The following is a 25,752-nucleotide window of genomic DNA, read 5'->3' as shown; positions in this document are numbered from 1 at the left end:
AGTTTATCGCAGAAAGTAAGACCCCAGCACCCTTCACCTTACAAATGACCTAATGTGAAGTTATGTAGTTTTGTATGTACAACCTGTAAGCCTTTAAAATTTACTGAAAGGTATATTGATGCTCATTGTCTATTGTATGCCAAGATTTAGTATCTATGCCAGCTTAGCTAGTTTCACCCGCATCACCATTGTGAGCCGACACTCACCCCACCCGGACCCATCCAGCTGAACCATGTGAGGCTCATTCTCCCACCAAAGAAGCAGCCAATCCTGACAAAGCAGCACCTACAAGCCCCTATGCATTGTCACCTTGGGCCTCATTACGAGTACGGCGGGAGGCGGTTAACGGCGCAGGTAAGGATACCGGTGCCGTTAACCCCCTACCGCTGCATTCCGAGGTCCCTTAGCTCATTCGAGTACGGCGGTAGGGGGTTAACGGTACAGGTAAGGATACCGGTGCCGTTAACCCCCTACCGCCGCATTCCGAGGTCCCTTAGCGGCTCCCGCTAAGGCCAGCTGGTTTTACCAGCCGCCCTTAGCGGGATCCGCTAAGGGACCAGGGAGCTAATAACGGGCACGCTATTTGCGGGACCGTTATTAGCTCCTTACCCATTCCCTTTGAGCCTTATGGGGGCTCGAATGGGAATGGGGAATGATTTTCAGAATGGGGATTTACCGGGTCCTCCAAGGTTAGAATGACCCGGTAAGTCCCAATTCCGACTACCCGGACCCGACACGGGTTTGGAGGCAGCCATGGTGCTAATAGCACAATGACGACCTCCAAACTTGTAATGACCCCCCTTGTATCCAATAATATTGCATTTTTGTAACCCATATAGCTGATATCACTGATGATGGTTTTCTGTTTTATAATCCATTGTAAGTGTAATGTTTGCCAGAGCACTCACAGGGCAGCAGAGTTCTCTGGATGCTGAATACTATATAACACTTTCGCAACTTTGCAGCCTGTTCTCTTAGTCTCATTCCCTACTGGGATGTGTCTTTTATTGTATTGGTAATTTGGGGAGTGAGCACTTTCACTGACTATGCCCCAAAAGAGCTTGCAATCTCTAGTCTCCACCTGTAACGCTCACCTGATTCCCGCAGAGGCGCCGGTCTTGACTGGGTGAATGTCGTATCTTCAAAGGTGATGTGTAACACACGGTTGGCTCTTTGGGCTGGACCTCTGTGCACTGTATGTCTGACTCGAAGAGTAAGATGTCTGCAGATAGAAAATATGGGATTAATGAACTGGGGTTATTGGGTGCCTCTCTCCTCTTCCCTTTCTCTTCTCCTGTAGAACCCCAAAGGTTAACGCCCTCACCTTAGGTAAGTGAACGCCGAGCTCTCCATCTGCCTTGGGGCAGGGTGCCGTAACCAGTTTCTTCACTGGATAAGGGTGCAGGCCACTTGACCTCAGAGGACTGCTGTCCGTCGTTAACTGCACGAACGGTAAGTTCTGGGCACTTCAAATGTCTTAAAAGTCTTTTGTAATGATATCTCTTGTTTTGCAGGGTTCCGGCGATGGCGGATGGCGGGCTGATGAGAGTTGAGGATCGAACCCGCGTGAGGAATAGAAGCGCCTGGAAGCACGTAAGTAAGCGCTTGTAGCCTGCTTCACAATGCGCACTAACTGTCCCTTTTATCTTGCAGGTACAAGTTCGGAGCTTTAGAGAAGCTGAAGGGTGCTGGAATACCCACTGGATTCGGCGTGGGAAGGAGTAATGGCACGTGAGTAATAAAGTTGCCCAATGTCTTTAAACGCACCTTCTTTTGTCTTTCAGATGCGGGATGCAGCGCCGAAGGCCTCCGGAGCGTGCGAAGAGCTGGTAAGCTTTTGTCTTTCAGATGCCGGAATGCAGTGCGAAGACCTCCGGAGCATGCGAAGAGTAGGTAAGCCTTTGTCTTTCAGATGCCGGAATGCAGCACGAGGCGTTGGTGACAGCCGATGGACCAGGTAAGAGATGCGCTGCCACTGAGGACCGTAGTGCTAACCTGTTCTTTCTTTGTCTTTACAGGTGCTGCTGAAGACTGGATTCCAGGATGGTAAGCCTTTGTTCCCTTAGGCCCAGGATCAGAAGCAGAAGACACGATGAGCGTTCTGCTGCAGAGAATGCAGAATAACGCAAAGCAAGATTCATCCATCGGGTGTGGTTTAAATAGCCTCCTGTAGTGCTTAGGTGTCTCCTTCCACAGCCACGCCTAAGAAAAGAGTTCCTGCTTTCCAGAAGAGTTCCAGTGTTCTGAACCTAGGGAGTGGCTCCTGCCCCACCCAACAGGAAAAGTAGTCCCAAACAGAAGAGGATCAGGGGTTCAACTGGCAGGTAAGTAAGCAGCATGGTCTGCTGCAGGTAAGTCCACCCAAGCATTATGAGCCCGGCGCTTCCAGCGCTGGGACTGGGCATCTTTATGAGCCTGGTGCCACTGGCGCCAGGACAGGGTCCAAAAGGTCCCAATTGGGACTGGCTGGCACTCGGAACCGGGGTTATGGGTCTGCTTCCAAGGGAGTCGGGCAAGTCCTGATCTTTTGGAAGCAGAGATCATGACACCACCGCTGACTCAAATTGCTCCCATTGCTTCAAAATGTGCTCTCTCCTCTTCCTTTTCAACAACTTACTATAATCGATTTTAAGGAAGGGCATATAATTGCCCAGCATTGCAACCCCAACCCTTCACCACCCGGTTGATTACCCATTTCAACGACCTGCATTCCTATTCATACCAAACCCCACCCCTTTTCCTTGGCCTATCAGTCTGCTTTCTGCACAGGTACAAACTCTTACTTTCACAGGATATTGTCAGATTTAACACTTCGTACCATCTGATAATCTTAGTAGCACCCGGTAGGGGGTTACTGTACACATACAGGATTTCCTCCAATCTGGTTGAAACCAAAATTTAACCCACTGCTCTTGATTTAAATGAAAAGAACACTCCAGACACCAACTACTTTCAACCTCCTGGGCAGGGGGCTAAATGGGAAACTTAAAAGCTATGTGGGATGTATTGACCCACTCCGCTATGCCATGCAGCATCACCCTGTCAGTTATGGTGAAAGAAACGGCATCAATGGCGGCAAAAACCCTTGTGCGTGCCAAAAACCTACGAAAACCGTGTCCTGCAACGCACAAAAGAATGGATGCACAACCTGCAACCCATGGTGCATGTGGGGTGGAATAGAGCACACCCTACAGAAAATGTGCCAGTGGGCTCCATGACAAGCAAACAGAGTGCAGAGAGAGAAGCAGCACTTTGCAAGTGAAACACCAAAATTTTGCCTGGTGCTAAAATTCATGTATCTAATGAAGCATTAGGAACATACAAAGTCCTAATATGAAGAGCAAAACATTCTTCAGACAAACTGGATTATCTGAAAACTGACAGCCCATGCCAAAATCTGGGTGCAGTACCCTGGGCTACCTTAATGACAGCTGTCAGATGAGTTACTGATGAAACTTTAAAATGAGCTAAAACTAAAAGTCTGCTGGATTAGCAAACATAAAAAGGATTGTTGCCAAAAAGGAATACAGATTTTAGTTGTGATTTTGATCCCACAGATTGTAAGGCTATGAAAGTAATATATTTATGTTTCATGCAACAAATTTGGTTTTTGCTGGATTTAAAAAGTTAATTAGTCTGGCTGAGCTGCAAGAACTGGAACAGCAGGTTTCTCCCAGAAGGAGGGCCTTCCTCTCAGCAGAAACTCACTGGGAGATGTTAATTGCAGGTTAGAACAGCCTCTTGTCTACAGAAAGAGACCTCATTCCTCATTTTCTTTGGTGTAGTACTTTTGTCAAGACATAGTGGGGAGGAATTACGGGAGTTGTAGTTTCCCATAAAATAAACAGGGATATGGGTTAGATGGGTTGTGGAAAAAGGAGGATACCATGTCCCACCATTCAGTGATTCTTCCCCACTCCCTGAGACTCCCTGCCCAGGTGATCCTGCAAGCTTGTCCACCCACAGGGTCAGGATGCAAAAGCAATGGCATTTCTTGGCCACGTGAGTATTGGATTCCTGGGGACTAGGATGTGAAACACCATCTGGTTTTACACAACATGTTACAGGAGACTCCCACATGATTCCAAGGGGTGGGATTATACCCCTCATTTCCAGAATGTCACAGGTATAACCCTGTGCGTGGGTCCTTGGGTTCCAGCGTGAGTTCAGCGTCCCATCTCCTGGGAACGTTCAGATGTCCGGGAAAGTCCAGGAAACGGCGAAGAGTGGACTCGGGGAACGTGTGCACAGAGATCGGGGATGCAAAAGAGGACAAAAAAGGGGAGGAATGAAGGAGGAGGAATTTAGGGGCACCGGGAACCAGGAATCAAAGGATTTAGCAAAAGCGAACTACCGAGCACATGTCTAGCCACTGCAAGCGGTAGCGTTGAGACACGCAGGGCCGCGGGTGCATGTCCACTTTTTAGAATGTAGTGCGTACGGCGCAGAAACTGGCAAACAGTGTTCCGCATTCGACGGCCATGTTGAGAGTACTGCTGAGTGCAAGCCCCTTTGGGTCAGGGACCAGGAAGTCCATAAGGGGCGCGTCCGACGGTTCATGACACGGAAGATTAGAACACATCTTCATGTACAAGGCTTTGAAATAATGTTAAGTGCTTTATTGCAGTGTTTTATCAACAAAGGCCAGAGACCAGACCTACATGTAGGTCATGGTAAGAGAAGTGTGCTGTTTGATTGAACTAATAATATGTATGTAATTAATAGAATGCTATAGGTTTATATGGAGAATCAAATGTTTTCCATTACAATGGTTCAAATATGTCTGAAAAGATTATGGGCCTCATTACAAGGTTGCCTGTCTGGGAAAGGTACCAGTAAGCATCACTACGAATTCTGCTCACGGGTGCCTTTGCAGCCACCAGGCCCAACCTGGCGGCTGCAAAGGCACACGCGAGCAGACGACATTGGATGCAACGGAACCATTCACGAATGGTGCCAGTGCATCTGGCTTCCCCATTCCAATTGAGCCCTGTGGGGCACAAAGGGGAATGGGGAAGAATATTTTCTGGCGCCCTGGAAAGGGCAATTACCGGATCCGCTGTGGTTGTTATACCCCGTTAATTGCCCATTCCAGGGCGTCGGAAAAATGACGACTCCGGCGGCAGCCGTGCCTGTATTACAGGCACCGCTACTGCCTCAGTCGTAAAGAGTCCCTATGAAAAGCCTCATCTGATAATATTTCCCTAAAAATGTGACAGTTGGAACAAGAGTTATAACCTAAACAAGGATTGCAGCTCCCCAGAATAAATTACAGATTAAAGGAATTATGGAACTGGATACTTGTCTATCCAATCTGAGTAGTCTAAGTGTTATCGTGTTTGAATACATCATAACAATTTACGTTCTTATGATTCCCTGAAAAAATCCTGCTTCCTTCTGGAGACATACAGTACAGAAAAGTCCTCTATGGGGGCTGACATTTTTGTGAAAATGAACTTTGTGACCCCCATTCAAGCCATTCTAAATGAAACAGTGACAAGTTGCAGTGAAAGTGATGTGGGGAAATAACACACACAAATGGCAGCCGATATATAGAGTAGGGAGAGCAGAAATTGAAATATTATCTTAAAAGTGTTTACTTAAGCAAACTAGTGGAAATCATCAACTGAAAAATCCTAAATTTAAGCAGAAAGCATATTGGATTTAAATATGTGCATGGAGACTGGACAACAACACTCCAGCCTACTTGAAGAAAGCCACAACTGCACAAAATTGGTGGGTTTAACTGCCACAGCATAGAAGTCTTTGGTATGGAACGTATGCACAAGAGATTTACAAAAGAATATCTCAAAGCATCTCCCCCTTATGATTCAAGCAACAGGGACGTCATTTCATCAAAATGCCTAGGGTACACTACAAAAAATATAGTTATGATATCACTGTAAAAGGATATACATATCATACATTAATGCATCACCATATGTAACATTAGCAACATTAACATCAGTGCGTATAGACCCATATTACCAAATTACTGTGAATGCAAGAAGACATCCAGGGCCAAACAATAATGATGTGTAATTATATAGTACTTATGCTTAAGTGCTTCATATAGAACACATATACATACAATATCACCCAACCTGTGTTGGTACTCATTTATCAACCTCAGCAGGATGAAAGGCTGAGTTGACCTTGCCGGGAGTCGAACCTGCAACCTGCAGATCACACACACATTGTAGCAGTGAGTGCTGAACCCACTGGGCTAACTTACTGGCTATAGCTAACAGAAAGCCAGCCACTCCTGAAACAAAGAGCCACATGCTGCAGGCCACAGCCAGGAGCCTCAATTAAAAAAATGTACATATTTTTTCTTTTTATTTTTTTTATTTTAGGGGTAGTAAGGGAGACCACAGGGGTAGCAATGGAGACATCATGGGTCACAGTTGCAACCCCTGGTGTCACCTAAATGACATCCCTGTCAAGCAACTCCTACTGGGATAGCAGATGGAGATCAAGAGTTCAGATCAATCCAGCACTTACAGAAACACTTTCTGAATGGAAGACAATGTTCAGTCAACTCTAGAAGCTGGGAAACCACAATTAAATATTTTACAAGAGTGCTAATGGGTATTTTTGTGGAATTTAACATGACTTTTAACATTTGAATATCTTCTTGATTCGTTGGGTCCTGGAAGTGAAGTGGAGGGAATAAGAAGTAGTTGGATAGTGGGAAAAGAGCAATGTTGATGTTTGCCTAAGGTACTGATTTTAGAGAAATGTTTTAGAAATCGTGATGTGTTGTTTTTAAAGGTAGACTTGTTAAGAAAAACAGTACAGTGGTGATGTTCCCAGGACTTTGTCTGGCTTGATACCTGTAGGCAGTTAGAGACAGCATCCCAGCATGCATTTGTTATATGCATGTTCTGGCTTTGGCATGTAGTAGGGTTCAGGGCAAGCATTTAACAGTAGGTCACTAGAGGGAAGTAGCGCTTTTGATAGGGCGCATCTTGGCAACCCCCTCCCCCCATATATGACAAGAGGAAGCAAAGACAAGCGATGGAGCCGAATGGGCAGGAGAATCACTCAACGAGGAAATGTACAAGAGGAAAACTGTACTTTTTTCTCTGCTTTTAATGTCCTTTAAATCTACGTATTGTCTACCTTAATCAGAGGCTACAGCACCGTACACGCATAACGTTAATGGCAGTCAATCATATACCATGTTTTGTGCACTTACCTTATGAAAGACCTTTGCACACATGTGGTTGGTATTACTATGCAGAATCAAGGTTATTGCCCTGAATAACAATCTCTTGTTTCATAACCTCGTTTCGGTGTGGCATTTATACATTATTTTCCTGCTATTGTGTAGCATGACATAAGGTGTCCTCAGGTTCCTCTATATGAAACATGCATTTCACAAAGTGTACATACCAGTCACCCTGCAGGCATAATATCAAGTATGCCCCCACCTGCCCCTCCAGATAAACAGATCGCTTTTTATAGTTGCTGCCAAGACTTGAATCATTCCTTGTGAGGCAGATTTCTTAGAATGTACCGTGATTATTATGTATAATCACATTAATCTATTGCTGGTCATAAAGTCAAGACACACAGAGGTTATGTTCACACTTTATCTTCTGTGTTCGCATTAGATACAAAACTGTTCACACAGCACTAACTACTGATAGCACCTGCCCTTTAGCTTTGATTTTATTTTTATTTTTTGCGATGATACAAATGATAAATCACTCACCATCTTCCCTGCAGAATATGATTTTATTGAGGTTGGGTTAACAAAATATGTAGTGCTGTCTAAACTAACATCATTGTCACAACGAAGAGGCAGTAGTCAATTTAATGTCACATGCAGTTTGTAGACAACAATAAAATATTCCCACAGACAATAACCTTTTCAGTATTCTGGGTTTTGCTTTAGAGGATTCAATGTTTTAGAGGCATCTAAGGCAATAGCTAATCATATGTGTTTCATAAACTGGTGGTTATTGCGACCCTGGGAACCATCATGTGCAACCCCGGCATTAGCAAATGTAGAAGTGCTATACTGATGTATTCATTAATGCACCCATGTTTGGCTATTTTCAGAGATAATTTGCTAATCACCTCAAATGAGTGTATAACCCATAACATTCTGGTATTAGGGTATCCGCATTATTCCTAATCTCTGACCTCAGTCTTGATTCTTGTTACTGCATTATTTTGGCTAATTAATGATTGTTAGGGAGAATTCTCTGTTTAGGCTGAATTTCCTAACCTAGTGAGTCCCTCAGCAGCTTTGCTGGATTTCTGGTGTTTGTTTGTTTCCATCCTGTCAAGAGTGAGACTCTTTTTCTCCCACTCTTGGACATAAATGTGTGTAATTCCTTGAACTGTCAATGTGTTCGATGGGCTATGGGGTCTTTTACTCCATAGGGTCTCATATGTTTTTCTATGTGTGTTACACTGCACCCTCTGTGCCGTAACACTGGGGCGTCCTAGCGGACCTCCACCATAGACTCCATACCCGGGGACTGACTACTGTCTCCCCGGGCATGTAAAGTCACCATTGGCTTTACTAGACCTAAATTTACTAACAGAACTAGTACAAACCCTCCTATTGTGGACGTACTAGTAGGGGTAATTCGATTACTCCTGGATCTGTTATTCGAGGGGGCACTGTCCCGTCCCCCCTCGTCGAGTTTTGGCTGGTGGCAGTGGAAACTACTTGTTATATTCGACCCCGAATATAACTATGGGATTCTTCCCATTGTTGGAGGTTAATACTGTTTCTCGTTAATCTCTAACATACCACTGGTTTACATATCTTAAATAAGTCTATTTTCTGCCAGAACTCGGTTTTTAAAATGGCGTCTGTGTTCGTCTCTGTGACTCCTAAACCAAAGTTTGAGCCCTTTGTTCCACTTTTGGCGGGCTTCTGTACAGAGACCCTCCGAAGTGGTGCCATTCTGTCTGGGTTACCACAGGGGTGTGGGAGGGGGTTTAGGCACCCTGGACTGAGTTGCCTTGCCAACTCCGGTCGCACTCTGGTGTGATTGGCCCAAGTGGTGAGCCACCCCGCTCACCACTTAGCGTGTTTTGATTGACAGCTAGGCTGAGTGAATGGGGGTTTTCTGCATAAAAGCAGGGCGTTTGGGACTGGATCTTCAGAAGTCGCCATAGGACCTAAGAATCCGACGAGGGTAAAGCTGAGCCGACCTGCAACGACGACACCTCCGGTGGAGCCCTGCTGAACCGACTCACCACTTCCCGACGACAGAGGAGATCTCCCTGCCGGAGAGTCTCTTCCCCTGACTGGTGGGAACAACCAGTCCCCTTTGCTTTTTCTTCGCTCCAGGACGCAGTGGTCGAATTGCCCGTGCAGAGCACCTCGGCAACTGGATAGCCACTACCCCTGTACCGCGACTAAAAGGTGGTGCCTTGTGACGGAGCACTCCGCGGCTGGTCTCTTCCCTGGTGGTGCAACGATCTTCAACTTTCCTTCGACGACGAGATCATCTCTTCTCTTGGCAAAGACCCGACGTGCATCCACCACCAGGAACAACTGCCCCGGCCGGAGCTGTCTCTCCACAAACAAGGTACCGTGTCCGCCTGGCTTCCCTTTCTGCTGGATAGAGTGAGGTGTCTTAATCCTCGCCTTTCCATTGGGTCGTCTCCAAGCTTTCTTAACTTTCTGTTCTGAACTGGTCCATTCTTTCCATAACAATTTGCGATAAAGACTCGAAGCGCATTTCCACTGAGACACTTTTTGGGACATATCGCCTTGCCTCTCTCCGAATGGGCCTGGCCTCTGAACTTTGTGATCTGCAGTAGACCCTGCCTTACTTGCCTTGCATTTGTCCGTAAAGTATTGGTACCGAGTTGATTTCATAACCTGCCTTATTTTTCTCTCCCGACCTAACGAATACTAGAGTGCTATCTAGGTTAAAGCATACACCTCTGTCTGCAAATAAGTGATGCCGGTGAACCTAGACTTGTCGAACTATTGTTATGGGGATTGATCTTTTTCTTATAGTAATTGTGATTGAAGTTGTTTGCCGTAATAGTGCCAGAGTGTTTTTCATAGATGTGTTTTTATAAATAAATAACTATATATCTTTACACCGAAGCCTTGTTCCGTGTTTGCTTGTTCTACTGTGTAAATTGCCCTATTTTGTATACTCCACGTACTGCATAACTCTTCTTGAGGGAAGTCTGACTGCTCACCCACAGCTACCAAGTGAATCTGTGTGGTACAGACTGCTACAATGTGGGTTTACTGCCAAATACCTGTAGTCCTAAATCTTTTGCAGTGGTCCCAGATGGAACTGCACAGGTTTCCGCCTAACAATGATTATGTGTTATTCTGAAGCTATTCCCTTTTTCTCTGATTCATATACCTGATACAGTTGTTTTATCTAGCAGAATCATGTTGGGAGGAAACCTCAGTTGTGCACACACAATTAATCAAGTCTGTATTGTGTTTAAACACTACAGAGTGGGTTATAGAAAAAATATGTACACCATTACTGTTTCACCTTTTGCACTATCCATTTACAGCTCCCACACCCGTATTGTTTACAAAACTTTACAAAAACTGGTTCAGCAAATACATATGTCAGTGCCATTATTAATGAAAGGCAAATGGGTGCAGACAATGGACGGACTACTAAAATACATGTCAATGTGTTTCTCCAGAGTGATTGTCATTATTTGGTTATCACCCCCTCCCCATTAAAAAATAAACTGTGTATCCCATTGTGGGCCTCATTACAATTTGGCCGGTCTGGAAATTGAAGTGCTGGTAATAACAAATACCGGCAATTTTCGGGACTGGCCAACTACAAGTTTGCCGGTGCGGTGGGGGATGTACCTACAGCTCTGATCTGGAGGTATATCCGCCACCCTATCAGAAAAAAGTGCTGGTATTACCAGCACAGTAGCACTGGTGCTGGTAACACCAAAGTGAGTACTACTAGCAAATCCCTCCATGGAGTGCTCTGGAACAACATGGAATGGGGAATTACTGGTTTCTCCACTACATGAAATCTGGCGGTAATTCCGGCAGACCATGTACCGGCGGGATAACGGAAATATCATAATGAGCCTTGTGTCAACAAACTCTACGGTCCAGTATCAGGAATCTGCAGGCCAAAACTCACATTTCAAAAAAACAAACTATGCCTGATTGCCAGGAGTCTACTGAATACTTTAGAAATGCCCATCATATTAGACCTGGAGATCCAATGGTGGATCTGTGTGGACCCAACTGTTAACAAGTGGTTCACGTCACGGATGTGACTAGTAGCCAAGCATGACACAACTTAATTAATTTGCTTACTCAATATTTCTTAAGGGGAAACACAAGTCTTGCAGAGCATTTCTCTATGAAGAGGTTTTAGATGAACAGAGAAAAGAGGTGCTCAGGAGAGAAGCCCCAGTCATGTTTGCTGTTGCATGTAAAAAGGCAGTAAAGCTCACAAGCGAGGTGCTTACAAATATGCTAATTTCCTTCAGGTAACTGCTGACATTAGCATTTACCTGCTGCCGGGACCCATGCTTGCAATTCCCAACATTTACAAGATGTAATCCAAAGAAGAGTACAACCACCTTTACTCTTCACTTTTACTCTCTCTCATGTTAAAAAGTGCAGTTTACAGAGACGATTTACTGATGGAGTTGTATGGAAACGGCTTACATTTACCAGGTGCTAATTGAGGGCAGATTTCACAGGAATCTGTCAGTTCTATACCAGTATGAAAATCGAATGCTTGCATAAAACAGAGAGGTTTCACTGCTGAAGTACACAGCGACAATGAATGTTTCTTCTGTCTCCCACTCTTCCTGCAAAACCTTGCCAAAACCTACCTGCCAAGACACAGCAATTTGTAAATGGCTTTAAACCTCGCTATGTCACACCTCTGGTTTTAAAATCATCCATCATCTTTCACAGAAAAGGAAACCCAAAGATCATGCTTAAGGTAGGCCCCATGGTGTACACAAAATGGTACAACGAAAAACAATTGCTTTTCAGCTACATGAAAAATAGCCCTACAGAAGGAATACTAGAGCAGCAAAAAAATATGGAAAATAAGTAAATTGCATAACTGCAAGTAGATGTCTCTAATGTTAATGTTTAAATCAGTTAAACTGAACGAGAGACAGACAGTGAAGGCCGGCTTTTCAAGTCCTCCCCATGTTATTATACTGATACATATAACAATGAATACATTAATGAGTCTATACATGTGTTTTACAAAAAAACAATGCATGTCAATAGAAACACCACTTCAATAATGGATAGTTTAAAATAAAATGGGAAATCAGTAAAATGTGGTCACAGAAATTGATTGAAAATATCACAAGTATGGGACCTGGGCAGTACTTATAAATTGGGGTTTTATAATACTGATGGAAAAAAGCAATGAGTGGGTAATTCAGTAAAAAGACAAGAGATCGAAATCCAAGGAACCAAAAAGAACATATTCTCTGGTCTTCCCTCAAGTATTGACTTCAGCCGAATTTTCTTAATGTTCTTGATCATTCTGTCTTCCATTGCAGAGCTATGCCTCTATAGCTAGAAGTTCTGTGGAAAAAGTTGAGAATGTCTCCCAGAGCCAAAGTTGTTGATACAGGCGGAATTGAAATAAATTAAGACTGAAATGATGTGAGATATATATTTTTACTCTAATCCGAGAACCTTATGAGTTAAATTAAGTTCGGTGAGTATTCAAATATAGTAAAATATACTAAAGAACAAGTTCAAAAAATAATAATTTTCACAATCCAATGCTGCAGTTCTGTTATGTTGTTTATTGCAAATTTCACATGTTATCATCACATGTATGAATCCTTTATCCAGAGGTTCATTTCATACTTGTTCACTTTGTTAACCAAAATAACTTTTCAATTTCCATTATCTATTTTTCACTTTAAATTTCCAATGTCTATTTCACACTCTCATTTCCAATGTCTATTTCACACTCTCTACACGTGTTTCCCCATCGCTCTTTGCAATGGTTCTTCAGGAGAGTAGATTATAATCAGGTTAACTTTTGAATGGAAAGAATATTAAAAAAAGAAAAAAACAATATCACCTTTGTGTTTTACAAATTAGTTTGCTTCATATCATAATGGATATACAGTGCTTACATTACTCACCTAAATAAATCCTTCAAAAAGACCTTTTTAGAGGTACTTTCACTTGTCACAAATTTGTTGTATAAATCAATCTTTATTTCTATTGACTGTTCAATTTTGTATACTATTTTATCTTGATCAGCTCACTGCTGCTGACTCCTTTCGAATTCTGTAGAGACAGAGAAGGCTTAACTAAATTATTTAAGTTTACCTAACTAATTTTCTATTTAAAAATATGGCTTTGGAGTCTAGTTTAATAACCACCAAATAGGGCTAAATGTTCTCACCTGGCTTTCCTTTGCATTTCTCATCAAAAACACGTCCTTCCTGGTCGCTCAACAGAGTGCTGCTGATTGCTTTCGCAGCTACTCTGTGGTTTTGTTTTAAATTTATACTAAATGCGCGGGTCGCAATGACGTCATCACGCCGCGCGCCACGTTGCTGCCTACAACGTGATGACGTTGTTGCGTTCCTCGCGCCGCAGCGGCCATTTTGATTTGCTTTTTTCTGTCTTTACTTTTTAGTCCGTTATGGAATTCCTAATTTATCCTTGATATGATGTATTTCTTAATCCTAAACAAAATCTTCTTCTTCATTACCGAGGTAAATTTCCTGGGTAAACTCCTATAAACTCCTGAAATAAAGACAGCAGTGGGGACTTACATCACATGGTGCACAGTGAGGTATAGTCCAGTTGTTAGTGAGTAATCAGCAAGGGAATGCAAAAATGTTTGGTGATTACTAATGATGGTGCAAATGAGATAGAGGAAATGTTAACACACATTTAGAATAATTGTGAGACTACAGTTCACAGTCGATTAAAAGAACACACATCATTGTTGTGATGTTTTTATCATGGGGTGGAGGTCATTTTTATTGTACTCTTATTGTACACTTTAGTTTGGTAGTGTACATGCATCATAATGTATTTGTATGTGTTTATCAATATGTTTACATTGCCATTGGGCTACAGGCTGACCAGATGATGATTAGGATTAGTGGAAGTATTTTTGAAGTAAACAAACTTCAATGCAATGTTTTGCCTTGGTGAGCTGGTTGTGGATATGATATGGTTCGGTGAGTAGGATGTCATTAATATTTTTACAATCTAGTGTGTTGAGCATTGTGTAAGCGAAGGATCTGTGCAGTGGCATAACCTGGTCAAGGGTAACATATTTTGTTATGCACTGGGTTATAATCAGATTGGCAAGAATTATTGTATTATTTGTGTGCTATTAAATTCTTGTAACATCTTCTGAGTTGATTTGGAAGTTGCTAAGTATGTGACCATTCTTTAGGGGGCTGCTTTAGTAATGTGCATGTGAAATGATTTGCATTCAGATGTGGGAAATATGTCATGTGTAATGACATTTTCAACACCTGTATTTGTGTTTGACCATCTTGTTACAGTCAGTATTCTGATGTGAGAATGTTCTCAAAGATGTGGTATGAGTGTGGCTGATTAGCTCTTATTGATGAATACAGTGGGGGTCATTACGACCCGGGCGCAAAGGGATACCATGCACCGGTAATGACACTGGTGCCGGTAATCCCTTTGCACCCTATTCCGAGGTCCCTTTGTGGGTCCTTCCCTTAACGCCTGGTTTTAGCAGGCATTAAGGATGGGACCCGCAAAGGGATACCGGGGTCAATAACGCCCTATGGGGGCTCAAATGGGAATGGGGAATGGCATTTCAAATGGGGACTTAACGGTCCCGCAAAGGGCGGAATGGACCGGTAAGTCCCCATACCACCACGTCGCTAATAGCGCCATGACTAGCACCAACCTCGGAATGAGGGCCAATGTCTTATTGGCTATGAGTCTCTAATGTCTCTGTTGACTTGAGCAGCATGAGTGTGATTCTCAGGTTCATAGATTTATGTTATGGGTATGTCTGTGTAGTATATGTGGAAAAGAGTGTGGGACTCACACTTCAGAGGATGCCTGGGGTTCTTTTTTCACCGTCTATTTCTGTTCATGAATAACATGTCTGTGGGCCTCATTACGACCCAGGCGGTAAGGGGTTTACGGCAGCGTAAACAGCGCCGACCCTTACCGCCTGATTCCGAGGTCCCTTAGCGCCATGGAGGATTTAACACCTGCTTTCAGCAGGTGTTAAAATCCATGGCGCTAAGGGACCTTGTTGTTAATTACGCCACCGTAATTTACGGTGGCGTAATTAACGCCTTCCCCACTCCCATTATGCCCTATGGGGCAAAAATGGGAATGGGGAAGGGTAAATGGGGATTGGGGACTTACCGCCCCGCCAACCTCGGAATGGGGCGGTAAGTCCGCCAACCACCATGGCGTAAACGTAGTTTACGCCATGGTGGTAAAGTTACGACCCAGGCGGTAACTTACCGCCTGGGTCGTAATGAGGCCCTGTGTCAGTGTTTGTTTTGATGTCATAGGCGTATCTTCTTTTTCAATGTATGGGTTATGTGGATCTTGCCATTTTCTGGTCCTGAAATCCAGTGAAAGCAATATCTACAATGTGTGTATGTATGCATTAGAACAAAGTGCAAATGGCTTCTCGATAGAAGAAAACCGAGATTGATAGAGATACCGATTGCAAACCATACAACAGCCTTCCACTGTGGCGATGGTGCATTTACTGTGATATTCCCATTGCTTTGAGAGTCTCACTAAACGTATTGGGCCTCATTACGAGTTTGGAGGCAGCCATGCCCTTAGTAAAGGCATGGCTGCCTCCAAACCCGGGTCCGGGTTCCCTGAATGGGGAAAAACCGTGCCATTCCTACCTATGAGGGCCTGGTATTTCCCCATTCAGGGAACCCGGACCATCCCCATTCCCGTTTAAGCCCCCATAGGGCTCAATCGGAATGGGGATGATGCTAACAATGGACCCGTTACTAACGGGCCCGTTGTTAGCATCCTGGTCCCCTCGCGGGACCCACAAAGGACGCCTGGTCAGACCAGACGTCCAGAGCGGGTCCCGCGAGGGAACCTCATAATGAGGCGGTATGGCTTTAACGGTGCCGGCACCTTTACTGGCACCGTTAAACCCATACCGCCAGGGTCGTAATGAGGCCCATTGTCTCTCTGTGTGATTGCATGCTGTGGTCATGTTCCCAGGCTCTTCCTCAGGAGGGATTAGAATCTAATGGTTGCAATCAGAAATGAGGAAACATTAATGAAAAATTCGAGAAGTGCATTCAGTTCTGATGTCCTTGCAGTCTCATGTTGAACTGCTGAAATGATACAACTGGCAACTTTGAAATATAGCCACATATTTAAATGTCTGGGAACATGTGTTTGTATTTATTTACTTCTTTATTTATTTGTCAATTTTTGGTGTTGGTAGAGTGTTTATTTCTAGCTTAGAAACACTTACAAAACAGAAAACAATGTGAACTGGGAACTCCTGACTCAGGTGTTATTCCTGGCTGTAGCCATGGTAGAAGTAATGATGTGGTGAAGTTTAAGGATACCAAGTTTGCATAGCTTAGGGAAGGGGCAGAGTAAATCAGGCAAAATGAGATGGCTTAAGAAATGAGAGGGATCCTATTGAAAGAAGGATGTTGCACTTACTTGGTCTTGTATGAGTTAAACATAACACAACAGCTAACATAACTTGTAACTCAATAAGGTGCCAAGCAATTTCGGATTGCGGAGAGACAATCAGATATGTAAGCAGAGAGGACGTGATTAGGGAGTGGCCCGGGGTCAATAGTGTACAGGTAGTAGGTGAGCCAATTAAAGATGATCCATTAAAGAATTCTAGAATAGCGAGGGAGGAATGATCAAACCAATAGTTAGCAGGATTGATGAGGATAGCCGAAAACGTCTTTACGATTGGTAGGACAGTTGCTATCTTGAAGCAGAGATGAAAGATTCCTGGTTTGTTTTTTCATGCATTTGTTTCTGAATAAAATTCCACTAAATGTGCTTAAAAACAAATCATATAAAAAATAGAACAAATACGATGTACACATTAAAAATTAAAATACAGATCATGTTACCTATAAAATTGAAATCAAACAAAGATTATATAGATTGCACTAATACTATTCCCTATTATCATGCCCTGATAATAATGTCCATACTATCAGTAGTGTGTCAGCTTTCTATAGATAATAAAGTGCCAGTCAACACTGTGTGAAGGCAGCCCTGTTCGGGATGGGTAGAATTGTTCTTGATCTCACTTGACGGTGTGCCCTGCAAAAAAGTACAAAACGTAGTAGATCTTCATATAGGGGCAGACCCACACTACAGCTTAGATCCCGATCATTGCCCATCCAATCGGCTGTTATCGCTTTAAGTGGAAGATTATTAAAGTAAGCCCTTGTGACTAAAGATCTATCAATACGACTACTGGACCACAATAAATAATCCCTTTATAGTATTACCAACAAACACTACATATCTTCGATTTTGTGGTTTCTGCAGTTCCATGCTCTCTTGATCTTCCTGCTGGAAAGTTAGAAATTGGTGACATAATGGCAGCTTCGTCAAGGGATCGAATCCTTTAGGCATGTGAAGAAAAGATACAACATTAATTTCTGCTAAGGGCTTTGCAACATGCTTGAGCCATAGAATAGAAAGGGAACCAGGGGCCTCATTACGAGAACTGCAGTAGCCATGGAGCTATTAGCTCCATGGCTGCCACCGTTCCGGGCTCCATTACCGGGTTACTGCAATGGGGACTTACAGGGTTACTCCAGGATAGGAGGACCCGGTAAGTCCTCCATGCAGGAACCCTTCCCCATTCCCATTTGAGCCCCCATAGGACTCAATTGGAATGGGGAGGGAGGTAATAACGGGCAGATTACATCTGGCCCGTTATTGCCTCCTTCTTCCCCTCGCGGGACCCAGAAAGCACACCTGGTTTCACCAGGCATGCGATCTGGGTCCTGCGATGGGAAGCTTGTAATCGGCGCTCCCGGAATGAAGGGGGCCGGTGCTGTACCGACCCCCTTCAATCTGGGAGCACCAGGGTCGTAATGAGGCCCCAGGTTTGGACAGCATATTTTTAATAATGAGCTGTGTTGATGATGCTTAGAGATTCGTCCGTAATCATATCTAGTGGACGGCTGGATCAAGTATTAAGCTGTCCTACAAATAGTATATTCAAAATGGTGAGTGTACTGTATAATTAGGAGCTGATTTAGACAGCCCCAACATTTTCTTTAGGAACTTGTTTTCCACTTTTGTAGAGAGGAGACATCAGAAAATCCACATAAACTGGCCCCATAATGTGCCGCAGCTTTCATTTTCATCTCATATATTTATAAAATCACATTTTTTTGCTTGAGATTTGCACATCCTCATTAACCGCGTAATAGCGCTAAATGTTTGCTTCATTTTCAATGTGTGTTTCAAGATATGATCTTAAGCCAAGATAATCAAATTCTACCTCCTGGGGGATTGGGGATTGGTTGACTAACATCTGGATTCTGGATAATTCATATATGTGGTGTATTAATTGATAAGACGCTGGAGCGCTCAATGGGTCCTAGCTTTCAGCACTGTATCGTCTGCGTAAACCAACAATGGAAAAGGGAAATGCCCAATCGTTGGTGCATCTGTGCCCGTGTTGAAGAGAGCTTTATACAAAGCATTTAAGTATAAAGAGAACAACAGAAGGGCTAGTATGCATACCTGAAGTACTCTCGAAGTGGTCTTGAAATAAGAGGTGCAGTGGCTATTGGGTCCACTTCTAAACAGGCTTAGAGTCTAAATGAATGTTAGTAAGAATATTTAAAATGTCATTCGACACTTACGTGACCTGATCACTAGCCAAAGTTTAGTTCTATAAACATTATCAAAGGCTATGCTCAGGTACATACAAGCCAAACAAAGGGGCTCTTGTTTTAAATACAGAGCATGATCAATTATTTAATAAAGATTGAGGGTTTGCTCACTGGTCCCCAATCCCCATCTATACCCTAGTTGTAACTCTGCAAGGATTTCATTCTCTAGTGCCCACTGCTCTAATTTATCAAACAACATTCTCCCCAACATGTTAAAGGTAGTGTCCATGAGTGATACAATATGGGCCGGTATGTCAATGGGATGGATCTATCCCCTTTTTTTATATATTGAGATGATTATGGGTGCTTTCCACAAATCAGGATTCTTACCTGTTTTTAAAACCGAGTTGAAGATGACTAAAATGTGATATTATATTGGAACAGATCAACCTGTATGCCACCTGGGCCCAGACAATGGCTATGGGCCGGTTTTGTTATAGAAGCTATGACCCCTTGTGAAGCAAATTCAACTGAGCAAAGACTTGGACAAAGACTTATTTGCAAATGTATTTTTCTCCTCTGTGAAATGTACAGTGAGCTAAAACTTTATTGTACACCCTCCCAATTGGGCACCTCCACATAGAACAGGTTATTTGACCATGTTCATTCTCGGTAGAGGGGCTTCCAGACATTGGTGTGCATTTTTTTGAGCTTTAGGTATCACCCGGAGTTACCCAGGGTAATCCAGACATGGACCCCTTGCTCACTGTGCTAGAGAGGCACAGCTTCACCTCACAGATGAGGCCCAACTAGGCCAAAACATGTGTCTGAAGCTGCCGTTAGTACTCTTGTTCAGAATAGAATTGCATAGCGTTTTGGTGCAGGACTGCCCTTGTTGGTGGGAAAGAGACTGATATGCACATGGATATTTCTCCTCTGTGAAAGGTACAGTGAGCAAAAATGTGGTTGTAGACCTTCCCGAGTGGGCACCTTCCCACAGAACAGCTTATTTGGATGTGTTTCTTCTCGGTAGAGGGGCTCCCAGACCTTTTTGTACATTTTTAGGAACTTTGGGTTTCACCCTAAGTTACTCAGGGTAATCCAGAGGTGGACCCCTTGATCACTGTGCTTGGAGAGGCACAGTTTCATCTCACTGATGAGGCCCAACAAGGACAAAACACATGCCTGGGATTGCTGTTGGTACTCTGGTTCAGAGGTGAATTACCTAGTATTTCTTTCCTGGCCATCCTTGTGTGTGGTACACTAATTAAAATGCAAATGGATATTTCTCCTCTGTGAAATATACAGTGAGCTAAAACATAGTTGTAAACCCTCCCGAGTGGGCACATTCCCATAGAACAGGTTATTTGGCTGTGTTTGTTCTCAGTAGAGGGGCTCCAAGACCCTTTTTTGCATTTTTAGGAAGTTTGGTTTTCACCCGAAGTTACCCAGGGTAATCCAGACGTTGATTTCTTGCTCATTGTGCTTAGAGAGGTACAGCTTCACCTCACTGATGAGGCCTGACTAGACAGACACATGTGTCTGTGGTTGCTGTTGGTGCTCTTGTGCAGAGGAGAATTACCTAGCGTTTCGGTGGTGGACTGCCTTTGTTGGTGGGAAAGAGACTGAAATGTAAATTGATATTTCTCCTCTTTGAAAGGTACAGTGAGCACAAATGTGGTTGCAGACCCTCCTGAGTGGGCACCTTCCCATGAAACTTGTTATTTGGGCATGGCTGTTCTTGGTAGAGGGGCTCCAAAACCTTTTTGTGCATTTTGTTGAACTTTGTGTTTCACCCTAAATTACACAGGGTAATCCAGACGTGGACCCCTTGCTCACTGTGCATAGAGAGACACAGCTTCACCTCACTGATGAGGCCCGACCAGCGACACTGTGGACATTGATTTATCACTGGTACATTTACCGCAATACTGAGTTTTGTCTAAAGGTTAGATTGGGGCATAAAACAAAGGTCAACAAATAATTCATCAACTGGTAAGTACTATTTAAACCTTCCAATGTCAAGTAAATGTAACCCTTTCCTGGGGTAAAGGTAAAGGCACATAGTCAAAGGTAAGAGTCCCTCAGGGAGCCAGGGAAGCCAATGTTAGTTGAGCAATTTCTAGGGGAGCTGAAGATCTAAGTTAAAGTCTTGCACAATGTTTTTAGAAAAGTTTGTAGGAATAAGATTAATTTGAAGGGCCACAAGCTGTGAGGCTTGTGAAGGGCAAAGCTGTAAGCAACTGAAAGGGCAACAAGACAAGTCTCAACTGAGAACAGGTAAGGCTACACCACAAGAGGTACGTCTTCTTAACTTTACAGTACCTTTGGTTTGAAGAAATTGTACCAGCTGGCTTCTGTTCCTGTACAGCTCTGCAGATCCTGGTGTTCCTGGGCCTCAGTCATGGGACAAGAGGTAGGACATCTGGGGACACCTGCACTGCAATGAGAATGTCAGAGGCAGCAATGGGCAGACTTCAATTCAGCAGCACTTTGCGGTTTCAGCTCCTCACGTCTGACAGCAAATAGCAACACCTTGGTACTAGTTACCACTTATGACTTTCCACGCATCTGGAGTCCAGCACTCTGTTGAGGTGGCTCATGCTTGGTCAGTCCTGATTCAGGGAAGTCCGGAGGATCTTCCTAGCGCTTGGGTCTTACGTAAATGTGATACACTCAGTTTGGTATTCCTCTCCCTGGCACTTCGGTTCTAGCAGCGGCAGCAGTGGAAGTACAGCCAGCTCTGAGAGAATGTCCAAACAAGTTCACTTTGGGGTTGATTGGACCCACCAACCCAAGGGGAGAAGTTGTCCTTGCAGGGCTTCTCTAGTCAAAATGAATTTGGAGCTTTAGCACGACAGCAGGGCTTCACCGGGCAAACCAACGGTCCAGGAGTTGCAGAAGGTGTCTCTTCCAAGTTCTTCTTCGGATTCCTTCGTCCAGTGGTTGACTCTGCCTTCCAAGCCAAATTGCTGCACCTTTATGCAGCTTTCTGCCATTCATTCCAGCCTAGCTGTCAGTCACACAGCAGGGTGGCTATCCTCCAAGGAGAGCCAGCCAGTCAATCACCTTTGGGTGCATTCCTGTAACCAAGAGGATTAAGCACAGGGAGTTTTGGGCACCTCCCTCACTTTGTGCCCCTGCCAGACATACTGGCGCCAGAGGTGGGCTTCACTCGTGAATCCTGCCAAAGGCAAAATGAACAAAGGGACCAATCCTGGTTTGGCATGCAGAGTAGATCTCATGAAGGACCTCTCCAAAAGGAAATAGCATAAAAATTAAAGACCAGGGCCATTTTGAAAAAAATAGGCACCCATGGGTGCCTTACTGCAGATGCAAACACAGCCCATGGTAGAAACACACAAAGGTAGTAAAAAGTAAACCACTGCCACCAACCATTAATTGTAGAAAGGATAATATAAAAATGTTACATGAGAAACTACACCAAGGGGATAGATACTAAGTAACCCCTCCAGCACAGTATTGTAAGATAGTGTGTGCTTGTTCTAGAAAGGTAAACAATGTAAGTAAAGTCAATTTCACATCACTGCTCTTGGAAACAGTGGTTTCACCAAGAGAAGGTATTCAAACCTTTGGGAAATCTAAGAGACATTCCTGTGCCACTGCTGCAAGGTGCTGTGAGTCACAATTCAAAGATGATGTCTATGCAGTTTGTCAGACTCAAAAGTCAAAAGAAACACAGAGTCGAAATAGCAGAAAAAATACAAGAGAGAGTGGGAAAAGGTCTCACTCTCTCCAGGTTAGAAATCAAAGCTGTAAGTGATTTCAATCCGGCATACATCCAAGTCAACACCTAGCATGTAATGCACAACTGAAATCCATGTTTATTTGTGTCTAAAAGTTATTTATTCTGAACGATATACCACTCATATCACTCCCCTCTCCTGGAACCCCACCCCCCAGTCACACTGAACCAGGAATCAGGTTGGTTTGCAAAGTTAAAATATTTGTTTATGTATTCACAATGTAATCACACTATGTTTTAATGGGTACACAATAATCACCAATGGGGTGATGTAACACTGAATAATCTCTTTAATACACAAGGAGTAATAGCATAATTCAAACAGAATATCAATTCCAATTTCCCCCAGCAACACAAGAGAAAAATGGAATTGATTGGCAAGCTGTCAGAATGGTTTTAAAGTTATCTTAGAATGAACTGGCAAAACCACTGAATATGTCATAAATTGCTGAAACTGTTATAATTCTGATGGGAGCCAATTTGGATAGTTGCACACAAACACTAGCAATGATTTAATACCAAGAAACAATTTGAAATCTGAAAATTGAAGTTGGAAGCACTCAAAAACTGTTTTACAAGTGTCAGAATTTCCCTAAACGAAAATTTGTGGCAAACTTTTCACTGCACGATAATCGTGATAACGGGAGAACCGTATGGATTAGGGATGCGGTTTTAGACGCGATTTAAATTTGTGGGTCTTAGCTACAAGCACATTTTAAAATATTCTTCGAGCGCAGAAACTGAGGAAGTTATGGGTGTTTTAGTGGAGGTCTTTTTTTTCCAGATAGGCGCAATAATGGAAAACAGGAATGCACTTTTAAAATGACCAATGGGATTTCTTATACTAGAGGATGACTATGAATAAACAAATACCACACAGGAACACAGTCACTTGATCAGAGTGACTGCCTGCAGAGGAGCTTGCTTTCTTCAGATGAAAAATTATCAGCTCAAATAAAGTTTTAACAATACTATTACAGGAGGAAGATAGGATGGTTTGGATGCAGAGTTCAGACAATTCAAAAATACTCCTAAGAACACAGGTTCTGAATGCTGGTGACACAGTTCTTTCTATAGATACTCACTAGATATGTTTTTCAATGGAACCTTCATGATTCCGGTCAGGGAACTGGATCTGGTTTTAGAACAGACTGCTGGGCACATCGGATTGGGCAGTGTCAAGGCGCTCTGGTGACTGCACGGCACAGGATTGGATTGGATCTGCCCTTCTTGGTTATGATGACATTTATTTTCAGCAGGCAAGCAGTACAACACAGCCTGTCTGTCTTTTGGTTCCCTTAGAACTGTGGGATTTTGATTCTGGAGTGTGAGGCCTAGCTGAAAATGGTTCAGCTATGCGATGAGCCTTTCTGCTTCGCCAGGTTTCTAGAATCTGGAGCAAGGAAGATGGAGTGTTCAGCATCAGGGTGCTCCGCCAGCGTCGGGACAGTGAGTGAATCCATGTGTCCTTGGGCTACCCTCTGCTGTCTCTATTTATGCTATAAAGGGGGTGTGTGTGCTGATTTAGCCTAAGCTTGGCCCTTTGACAGGCAATTGGTCAGAGTCTGCTCTCTGCCTTGATAGGAGGAGATAAACAGTGTGTCACCTTTATGGTGTGTGTTTATGAGGCTTAGAGTCCACCCCTAGCCTCTTTTGACTCAAGACATATTTACACGTGAGTAACCTCTATAACAATCACATATACAGATTACACATTTTGTGTACCAGCTACTCCTCAAAATCCCGTCGTTGTGGGATCTTGTGTCTGCTTTTCACCGAATTTCACCCTTTTCATCAGGAACACAATGTCCAATTTATCAGCAAATTTCTATAAGTGTGCGTGTATAACATGGAAGTGTATAAAGTTTCATACTTCTAGCAGAAATACATTTGGTGTAAAATCACATTTTCTCCCATTTCTTTCCAGAACATGTCACACGATCTTTCTGCCTCTTGAAATGTGCAACCAAAATTTAGATTTACAATTATGTTACATTCATATTTTTTACAATTTTAAGTGGTAAGTTAGAAGTCTTTAAACAAAATTTTCCTTGTGAATGTTCAGCCACAGATGGCTGTTCGGGTCTACCTCTTTTTGTCTCCCTTCAGTTCAGAAGCATTCTCCTTCCTGTTCTCTTGGCAGAAGCCATTTTATGACTGTCCTCACACCTAGCATTTCCTGCTTTGCAGTTTGCCATTGTTTCCTTCCCCACTGCAGACCAGGTTCTTCCCAAACCCTATAATTATCGCTTTGGTGTGATTTCCTGGTGGAAGGAGAGGCCTTGCCTCTGTGAGGAAATCTGTTATTCCAGTTTGGTAGCTTTAGCCAGCTTACTTTAATTGTTACTTCTGTTGAATTTTCCCTTAGCATAAAACAAACTTGTGCGATCAAATCACAGCTAAATACTTATTCAAGATTTTAAACCATGGAATCAAAACAATTACAAGATGGGTTACTCTCAACAACAGGCCTCTTAGATTGCACACATTTGATTTCAGTTTACACATGTTTAAAGTTTAATCAGGCAGGCTACTGACAGCTGTCATTCAGGCGGCCCAGGATACTGCATCCAGATTTTGACAGATTCACAGGCAGGCCACTTTTGTTGTGGAAATCCCTTGATGCTGTCAGCTTTTCAGGACATTTTAAGTTCACAATGATTTCTTACACTAAGTGAATTGTAGCACCCAGCAAGAATGTTGGATGTTTGAGTGTGTTTCGTACCAGCATTCTGCAGTTTCAGCAACAAAGAAAAATAATTTAAAGAAAGATTTTGGGGTTTCCTTTAGCAAAGCACTGCTTCTTTCCTTCTGTACTCCATTTTCACATGTTGTGGAGCCCAGTGGTTCAGGAGTGAGATCTCTGTTCCACCACTGACAACATGCATGGCAGATTGGGCAGCCATCTTTTTCTGCTTTGCAAAGCGCGATTTTCAGAGGTTTTGGCGCGCAAAAGGATTTTGCAGCCGTTTTACTATTTTTGGCCCAGTGATGCCACATGGCAGAACAAAAGTGGGTCAAAACATCCCACAAAGTCCTAAAATCCAGCAAAAGAGCTGGGGGTCTCTAAGGTAGAAGGCGATTAGCACATTTCTGAGAATTCTCACTAACAGTATTTAACACAAAAGCCTGGAGATTGAATACATGTACATGCTAATTGTGTAGGTCGG

The sequence above is a fragment of the Ambystoma mexicanum genome, chromosome 5p, assembly GCF_040938575.1.
Source record: "Ambystoma mexicanum isolate Mex_15411 chromosome 5p, UKY_AmexF1_1, whole genome shotgun sequence".
Classification (NCBI taxonomy): Eukaryota; Metazoa; Chordata; class Amphibia; order Caudata; family Ambystomatidae; genus Ambystoma; species Ambystoma mexicanum.
Note: the sequence above shows the minus strand (reverse complement) of the source record.